We start from the raw sequence: 9557 nt of genomic DNA on the forward strand, positions 1-9557 counted from the left end.
GGCTTGGGAGTCAGAGGACGTGGGTTCTAATCCCGGCTCTGTCACTTGTCTGCTGCGTGATCTTGGAAAAGCCAATTAACTTCTCTGTGCCTCAATTACTTCATCTTTAAAGATTAACAGTGCGAGCCTCACAAGGGACAACCTGATGACCTTGTATCTACCCCAGTGCTTAGAACACTGCTTGGCACACAGTAAGCGTTTAACAAATACCGTGATTATTATTATTATTGACACTATCAGGTATGATCTCCTTAATATCTCCCCTGCCCCTCCCCGGCCTCTCCCCGCTCCTGCCCCTTCTTCAACTCTCCCGTCTCTCCCAGGAGTACGTCTCGAGGAGATCTCCTGCCTCCTCTCAAAATCCACCGCCTCCACCTGCGCATCCAAAGGAGTGTGGGGCAGCAGACGGGGCACGGGGCCAGGAGTTGGAAGGTCATGGGTTCTAATCCCGGCTCCGTCACTTGTCTGCTGTGTGAACCTGGGCAAATCACTTCACTGGGTCTCAGGTACCTCATCCGTAAAATGGGGATCGAGACTGTGAGCCCCGTGTGGGACAGGGACCATGTCCAACCCGTTACGCTTATTTCCCCCCCAGTGCTTAGTACAGTGCCTGGCACATAGTAAGTGCTTAACATATACCCTGATGATTACCATTCCTTCGCACCTTATCGGAACACTTTGCCCCCTCCCTTCTCCTCATCTTCCTCTTAAGGCCATTCTTTGAACAAACTCGAGTTTGCAATCTTAAGGACATCCTCAACTCCTCGCTTTCTTTCAGCTCTCGCTTCCAATCAACTGTTCAATCCTGCCAGCTCTTCCTCTCCGACATTTTCTGGATCTGGCCCCTCACTCTCTAGCCCCAACAGTCACCACTCTGGTTCAAGCTCTCATGACCTCACAGTTACCTGACTCTGTAAACCTCCTCACTCGTCACACGGTCTTCTGCCCCTCTCCCCCTACCCCCGGTCAGCCTAGACCTCACCTTATCTTTATAATCTTCCTAAAATGTTTTGTGTTTTTTTAAAATGGCATTTGTTAAGCGCTTTCTCTGTGCCAGGCACTGAACTAAGCGCTGGGGTAAGACACAACTAGTCCGGTTTGACACAGTCCATGTCCTACATGGGGCTCACGGTTTTCATTCCCAATTTACAGCTGAGGGAACTGAGGCACAAAAGTGAGGTGACTTGTCCAAGGTCGCACAGCAGACATAAGGTGGAGATGGTATTAGAACCCAGGTCTGTGCTCTATCGAGCAGGCCACGCTCCTTCTCCGGTTGTTCGGCACATGTCTCTCCACCCCTCAAAAAATTCCAGTGGCCACTCGTTTGCCGCTCCGTCAAGCAAAAACTCTCTACCACTGACCGCAAGGTTCTCCGCCAGCTCTTCCCATCTTAAATTTCATTTCACTTCACTCGCTTCTCCCCAGCTTGCACTCTCTGCTCCCTCCAAGCTCATCTCCTAACTGTAACTCCTGCTTCACTCTTCCACCTCCAAGCCTTTGCTCATGCTGCTTCCCTGTCTGGAATTCCTTCCCCGGTCCAAATCCCCCCTACCTCAGCTCTCCGCATCTCCAATGCTTTCCTAATAATCCCACCTCCTCCAGGATATCTTCCCCAAATAATTCGCACCACCCCAGGTCACATCAACCCAACAGCCACTCTTAGTACTTATCTATTTGTGTCCAATCTCAGCACATACATTCATATGTAAATTATTCAGCTATTCCATCCTGACATTTGTAGAACTGCTATATCCGCGTTCTTTCTCCCGCTCCCAACTATTTTTAAATAATTTATGTCTGCCTATCTTCCCCATTAGACTGTAAGTTCCTAACAGGTAAGGAACATAGGTTTTGCTTCTGATGTATACTCCGTTCTCCCATAAAACTCATTTTCGCTAAGTCTTTTTCAGCTAGAATGCTGTTAGGGAATTAGGGGACTATCATCCAAAAAAACCACGAGCCTGTCTGGATACGGCGCAACGTGGTGCTGGAAGAAATGCCTCGGGCACGATGAGCGTGGTGTCAGATTCGGAACCAAAAAAAGTTTCCTTAATGCAAGAACCCAACCCCCATGTTATACAATTATTCAGCTATTCCATCCTGACATTAGTGTTGTGATATTGACTCCAGTTCTGTCCATTCACGCCCTACAAGTGTCACTGCTTTAAAGCTATTTACTGTTCTCACTATCACGCAGCACGCTGAGAGATGGTTATTTACCTAATTTTCCGTCACCCCAAGTGACCTAATCAATCGTATTTATTGAGTATTTACTGTGTGAGGAGCACCGTACTATGTGCTTGGGAGAGAAGAGTATAACAATATAGCAGACAGTCTCTGCTAACAACAAACCTAACTGTACTTCTTTCTCCACCTCCAATCCATTGTTCATCCACTCTCCTGCCTGGAATTCCCTCCCCACCCACAAATTTCTCCCGAAAAGCCACCTCCTTCGAGAGGGATTTCATCAATTAATCCCCACTTTCCTAATCATGCCTTGTCAAGAGTCACCCTTAGCATTTATGCAAGTGCTCAGGACAGTGCTCTGCACACAATAAGCACTCAATAAATACAACTGAATGAATGACTGTGCATACTGGATCCATTTCTTTATTCCACTAAACTGTAAGCTCTTCATTAGAGTGTAAACTCCTTGAAGGCAGGGATCCGGTCTACCAGCTCTGCTGTACTGTTATCTCCCAAGTGCTTAGTACAGTGCTCTGCACACGGTAAGTGCTCAATAAATACGATAGATCCATTCCATTGGATAATGCATTCTGTTTTACTTTTAAAAACTTTTCTCGGGTCCCAACTTCTAGGGAACACGGGAGGTTATCACCTCAAAGGGCTTTGCGGGCATGGAGGACAGCGAAGGTTCTTGGAGCGGCAAAGAGGTGGAGAGTTCAGCCACCTGTTGCCCCCGGCTGGCAGGATGAGCCCCTGAATCTTCCCAAGGACCCATCTTCCCGTCCCGTTCCGCCCCTGCCCAGCACTGCCCACCCAACACCGATGCCATCAGCCAAGCAGCTGCACTAGCTCGGGCTTAGTTGACCTGTTCTGGGCCAGCTCCTGAGCAGCTGCCATTTGGCTCACGATGGCATTGGGCAGAGGGCCAGGGAAGGGCACAGCAACTCTGCGGCAGCTCACTGTCATGGGTTCTGGGCCAGGGGTGAGAGGATCCTCTGGCCTGGTGGCACACATAGGTCAGTGAGGATAAGCTAAGCAGTAGCAGAGGAGCAGATGGTGCGGCAGAGAAGATAAGTCCTTTCACTGAAGATCTACGTGTAGAGAAGCAACATGGTCTAGTGGAGAGAGCACGGGCTTGGGAGTCCGAAGGGCATGGGTTCTAATCCCAGCTCTGCCACTTGTCTGCTTTGTGACTCTGGGCAAGTCACTTCACTTCCCTGTGCCTCAGTTCCCTCATCTGTAAAATGCAGATTAAGACTGTGAGCCCTTTATGGGACAGGGATTGTGGCCAACCTGATTATCTTGTATCTACCCTAGCACTTAGAACAGTGCCTGGCACATAGTAAGCACTTAAATACCATGATAATGTTATTATTATTATTATTGAAGATCTGGGTGTAAAGTGCCCCTGAGCACTTACGTACATGTCTGTAATTATGAGAAGCAGCGTGGCTCAGTGGAAAGAGCATGGGCTTTGGAGTCAGAGGTCATGAGTTCGAATCCTGGCTCTGCCACTTGTCAGCTGTGTGACTGTGGGCAAGTCACTTAACTTCTCTGGGCCTCAGTTACCCCATCTGTAAAATGGGGATTAAGACTGTGAGCCCCATCTGGGACAACCTGATTCCCCCGTGTCTCCCCCAGCGCTTAGAACAGTGCTCTGCACATAGTAAGCGCTTAACAAATACCAACATTATTATTTATAATAATGTCTGTCTCCTCCTCTAGACTGTAAGCTCGCTGTGGGCAGGGAATGTGTCTGTTATATTGTACTCTCCCAATTGCTTAGTACGGTGCTCTGCACACGATAAGCGCTCAATAAATATGATTGAATGAATGAATGAAGCACTATACTGTCAGTTCTATTGCTCAGGGGCTACGTTCTTGACAAACCATGCCTTAAGGAAAACTAGCAGCGTCATTTCTTCTCCTTACCCAATACCACTCCCATGAGCACATGATTTTTTTTTCCAACAACACACTGCTTCTGTCCAGATAGATGTGCAATCCCCAACTCTATCTAGGAGCATTATGGGAGAACTGACTGTACTGGGTCTTTGTAGAGCATATGTCCTCTTATGTCCCTCTTCCCTTTCTCTTCTGTCTCTACCTCCATCTTGCCCCAACCGCCCCTACCTCCCCATCGATTAACCCTTGAGCCGTTCCATCCGCTTTTGTTAGAAGACATACTCGCTATTAGGGCAGGATCGAACAATAGATGTTATTACTCTGGGCAGAGCACTGTATTAAGTGCTTGGGAATGCAATATGATTATATGGCATGAACGCTGCCCTGGAGTACTTTACATCTAGTAGGGGAGACGGGCACTAAAATAAATCACAGACGGGAGGAAGGAATAAAGTACAAAGATTTTTACATAAGTATAACGGGATAGTGTGAATATCTAAGTTCTTGGAGGGGGGGGGCGCGGAGAGATATGCAGGGTGGGGAGGTGAAAGATCAATCAAGGAAGGCCTCCTGGAGGAGTTGTGATTTTAGAAGGACCTTGAAGATGGAGAGAGCACTGTTCTGCCAGATATGAAGGGTGAAGGAGCTCCAGGCAGAAGGGAGGGCATAAGCAAGGAGTCGATGGCAAGAAAGAAAGATGAGAACGAGGCACAATGAGGTTGACTTGAGAGGAGTGAAGTGTGCAAGCTGGGAGCGTAGTGGGAGAAGACCGAGGGCAAGTGGTACGGAGAGCTCTGTTTGAGTGCCTTAGAGCCCAAGGTCACGAGTTTCTACTCGACACCGAAAGGAATGTGAGCTCTAAACTGTGAGCTCGTTGTGGGCAGACATTGTCACTGTTTATTGTTGTATTGTTCTTTCCCAAGCGCTCAGTACAGCGCTCTGCACCCAGTAAGCGCTTAATAAATACGACTGAATGAACGAACGGTCAACCGCTGGAGGTTTCTGAGGGGTGGGGAGTCGTATACAGATTGATGTTTTGGACGAAAGGGCCCACACTGCAGAGTGAAGTACGGACTGAAGGGGGGAGATCCTGGAGGCAGGGAGGTCTGCTAGGAGGCTGGTACAAGAGCTGAGTTGAGAAACGACAGATATGGCGGCAGCCTGGATGGTGAGGAAAGGGAGGGTTCTGGAGAAAGAACCAAAAGGATTCGGCGGCAGACTGAATGTGGGGGTTCAAAGAGAGGAGTCATGGAGAGCGACGAGGTTATGGGCTTGAGAGACATCAGCAACAGAGTCATCAGGCGATTAGCTCTGATGCGACGCCCACCTGACAGCTTCTCTGGGTAGGATATGTGCATAAAAACAAAAATCAGCCGTATTCATTCGTTCAATCGTATTTACTGAGCGCTTACTGTGTTCAAAGCGCTTACTGTGTTCAAAGCGCTTGGGCGCTTTCTGGGAGCAGAGCACTGTACTAAGCACTTGGGAGAGTACAATATAACAGAGCTGGTAGACCCGTTCCCTGCCCATAACGAGCTTACAGTCTGTCTCCCCCTCTAGATGTGAATATAAATCAATTATGAATATGTTTATAAGTGCCGTGGAGATCACAGTAAGATACCCAAATGGCAGATGAGCGGTGAGTTGGAAGGAGGAAGTCGAAGCCCAGAGGTACGGATTAAAACACTCTGAGGACACAGAGAAGCATCGCCTAAGACACGGTGGCATGCCAGCTGAATGCAGTAAGAGACAACTGCAGCAGACAGACAGACCGACCTGGTGTGGTGCAATCCAAAAAAAAAAAAAGAGGGTTTTTTTTCTTCAAGAGAATTGTGAAACTAAAAGGAAAAACCAAAAGCAGTCCTGGGCCCGACAAAGATCAATCACCAGCCTAACGGGGAAGGGATGGTCAGTCCCATATCAGTTTTATCAGGCACACCTCATTGTGAGCAGAGAACGTTTCTGCCAACTCCGCTGTTCTGTACTCTTCCGAGCACTCAGTGCACTGATGATCTGCACACAGTAAGCACTTGATAAAAACCATCGATTGATTTGTACCTATGGGTAGATTTCTCCATCGGTGCCGCCATCTTCAAATATGAGAGACAACTGAACACTGAACTATCCCTTGGGCATCTGAAAACAAGCACTGCCTTCCTTTGCTATTTGTGTTTTAATTAAGTTTTGCCAACATTTCACTTTTTCTGTTTCTGGCTGGCTTGGGAACTCAAGCAAACAAGATCCTACTGGGTTCACTTTCTTGACATCAGATGCAAATGTTGAGGACATGGCCTGTATGTCTGGGTACCTATTTGGTATGCCGGTAGCTAAGTCGACAAGCCTACCTAACCACAGCTGTGCTTTGACTTGAATTGCAACTCAAGTGTGAGAACGATACTACGGTAGTTCCATTGGCTTAAAAAAAAAAACCCACTCAATAGCATCCCCATTACAAGGGTGAGCAGCGGAAACATTCGCTTCCACATGTTTTTTTGGTCAACCTACAAGTCTACAGTAAATAAACACAGGCTTCAAAATGGCATGGGATCACATACTGTGTGGAGTTGGGGACACCTGAGGTCAGAAAAAGGAGAAAAAAGGTTTCTTTCCCCAACCCTAACATTCTGTTCCCTTCACAAACAAAGTCTCATATTGCTCCCATTCTTGCCAATGCCTACCTGTCCACCTTTCTGGAAGCTGGGATTTGAAAAAACCTCAGGGCAGTTAAACAGTTTGGGCAAGGCGTCCTGCCAGTCACTTCCCTTCTCTACTTCCTTCAAAGATGCGTTCTACCTTACCATGCTTCTGGACCTGCTCGGCAAGAGTAGACACTTACAGCGGGCTGTTCACCTGAACCAAAACCACTCTGACACACCACTGCAGGAAATCAGGCCTCTAGCAGCTGTCAGGTCTGGATCACAAGGAAGGATGGATGGGAACTGCACTGGGACTCACCCGACCGGTACTCACCGGCCCCTTCGGCAGGCTGGGAAAACGTACAGACTAGCACCGAGGAGTCTTGCGGTCCTCCTGTAGCCAGTCTGGAAGGGTTAATGACAACCCACAAGCCAGGTCGCCTCCTCACAACTCCTGTGACGAGAGCTGAAACACATCAAAACCTCTGAAGGCAAGAATATATATTTTTTTTTAACGTAATGGATAAAATCTTAGGTCACGTACAGAATGACAATCTTCTTAAAGGAACCTTCTGGACCTTATTCCAAGAGGTGTGACCAAGTCAGTTATATCAAAGTCATACTACCCATCTTTACTGATTACAACTTGTGGTACCAGTATGGACATCCATGAGGATACGTACGCAAGAGGAAATCTGAAATTCCAGATAGAGGTAGAGAGTAGGGCTAATCAGAGAGATTTGGGAAGCATCCACACAGAGACGGTAGCTGAAGCTATGAGAGTGGATGAGCTCGGCGAAGGTGTTGGTCTAAAGTGAGAAGAATAGGGAACCCGAATCGGATCTGAGGGGCACCCAGAGTTAGAGGGCGAAAGGCGGAGGAACCACGGGCGGAAGAGACTGGGAAAGAGTAGCTGGAGAAGTAGGAGGAAAATCACCGTGTTGCCGAAACCCGGATTGGATAGTGTTACCCGGGAGGAGGGGAGTGCTCCCAAATGTCAAAAGTGGATGAGAGGTCACAAGGATTAGGATGGAGTAAAAATACTAGATTTGGGGAGGAGAGGGTCATCGAAGGACCTTGGACAGTCACCCTACACACCTTAAAACCTGTCACAGAAGCTCTCTTAAGTGCACACAAGGTTCTTAGCACAGTACTTGGGATGCTTAAATATGTATGGTCCCTGCCCTTAAGGAGATTGGAGGGCAAAACATACAATCGGCATATATACACAAAGAGACACAAAATTATAAGACTGAATTGAGGAGGGAGGAGTGGATCATGGATTGGACTGGAGAATTGGAGAATGGTGGGAGTTAATCGGGGAGAGCTTCCCGGAAGGTAGGGGTCTTGAGCTGCAATGTGAAAGCCAGAGTACGGAAGACAGAAGCAGCAAAATTAACACAGTATTTGTTCAGCGCTTATTAGGCATCAAGCGCTTTTCTAAGCACCGGGGTAGATAGAAGGTTAATCAGGTCGGGCATGGGGCACCCAGTTTAAGCAGGAGGGAGAACAGGCCGGGAGTTTGCTCCACACACAAGGGAATGCTTAGGCATGAGGTGGGAGGAAAATCAGAAATCACTGCTTGTTAGGAGCTGCAAGGAATAAGCCTGGCTAAAACCGAGGTCGGGAGTCAGAGGATAAGAGAAAATGAGAGAAGGCGGAGAAGTAGGTGGAAGCAGCCCTCATGGCTCAGTTCTGGGTGCGGTGGTCCCTGAAATGAATCCCACATATAGAGATGGGAGGGAAGGGGAGAGAGGAGGTGAGGGGAAACCTCAGAATCAGAGGTGTTTACTTTTCATCTGGAGCTCCGGAGAACATTTATTTTACTGTTTAAATGGTACTTGTTCAGCACGTACTGTGCGTCAAGCACTGTCCTAAACACTGGGGTAGATTCAAGTTAATCGGGTCGGACACGGTCCGTTTCCCACACGGGCTTGAAATTTAAGTAAGAGGGAGAGCAGGGATCAAAATCCTCATTTTACAGGCGAGGAAACTGAGGGACAGAAGTGAATTGACTTGCCCGAGGTCGCACGGTGGGCAAGTAGCGGAGCCCGGATTGGAACCCGGGTCCTCCGACTCCCAGGCCCTTTCCTCTAGGCCACTCTTGGGGGGGTGGAGCTTTGGGGAAAGGGAGGAAGACAGGCGGGAAGGAGGAGGAGTAAAAGAGGGAAAGGAGAGAGGGAGGGAGAAGGAAAAGGTACTCACCGGTGCGCTTCTCCTCCTTCACTGCTGCATTTGGGTCTTTGCAGTTGCAGGCGGCTTGAGAGAGGAGCAGAGGAAGCGGCAGCCGGTCCTCGCATCCCTGCTCCAAATTCCCACAGGGAGGAGCCGTCCGCCCACGGGGATGGGCCGGGAGCCGGCACGGTGCAGGTGTCCCATTGAGGAGCCCAAATGCTGCTTGGCCATGTGGCCCTGGCTGTCGCGGTAGCGGCCCCGCGCGGAGGCCATGGGTCTTTCCCCGGCGCCCCGGACTCCCGTGCCGCCCAGCGGGGGGTGGGGGGGTGGGGGGGGCCGGGACGAGGCAGGTGGACGGCACTGCTCCCGGGGCTCCGTGCCCCCCGGCCCCAGAGAGCACCCCAAGAGCGCCAGCAGCATCCTCTGGACCTCCGCCGCTTCCCGGTGCACCCACCCACCCACCCACGTGGGGCGGCTCCCACTCCAGCCTGCCCGCTCCCGGAGCCAATACTGCTGGCCGCCGCCATGGGAACGGACGGTTGAGTGGACGGCTCACCCCCACGGGTCCCCGGGCTGGGAGGTCGCGCCTCGCCGGTGGAAGGCAGGGAGTAGAGCCACCGCGTCGTCTTCACCTTCAGCCCTTTTCTGGCTCCA

General features: G+C 49.7%; 1 protein-coding gene across 2 annotated transcripts in view; it reads right to left on the reverse strand.

Moving 5' to 3' along the window:
* TMCC1 (transmembrane and coiled-coil domain family 1) overlaps nucleotides 1-9167 on the reverse strand; it is a 280809-nt gene extending 271642 nt beyond the window's left edge. The window contains exons 1-2 of one of the 2 annotated variants that reach the window (XM_029050477.2): nucleotides 8934-9167; nucleotides 7063-7194 (exon numbers count right to left, since the gene is read on the reverse strand). The gene's annotated coding sequence lies outside the window, so the exon portion shown is untranslated. The remainder of the gene's footprint in view (nucleotides 1-7062; nucleotides 7195-8933) is intronic. The other variant, XM_029050478.2, reaches the window with a different exon arrangement.
* Nucleotides 9168-9557: the final 390 nt, after the last annotated feature.

Source organism: Ornithorhynchus anatinus, chromosome X1, assembly GCF_004115215.2.
Source record: "Ornithorhynchus anatinus isolate Pmale09 chromosome X1, mOrnAna1.pri.v4, whole genome shotgun sequence".
NCBI lineage: Eukaryota > Metazoa > Chordata > Mammalia > Monotremata > Ornithorhynchidae > Ornithorhynchus > Ornithorhynchus anatinus.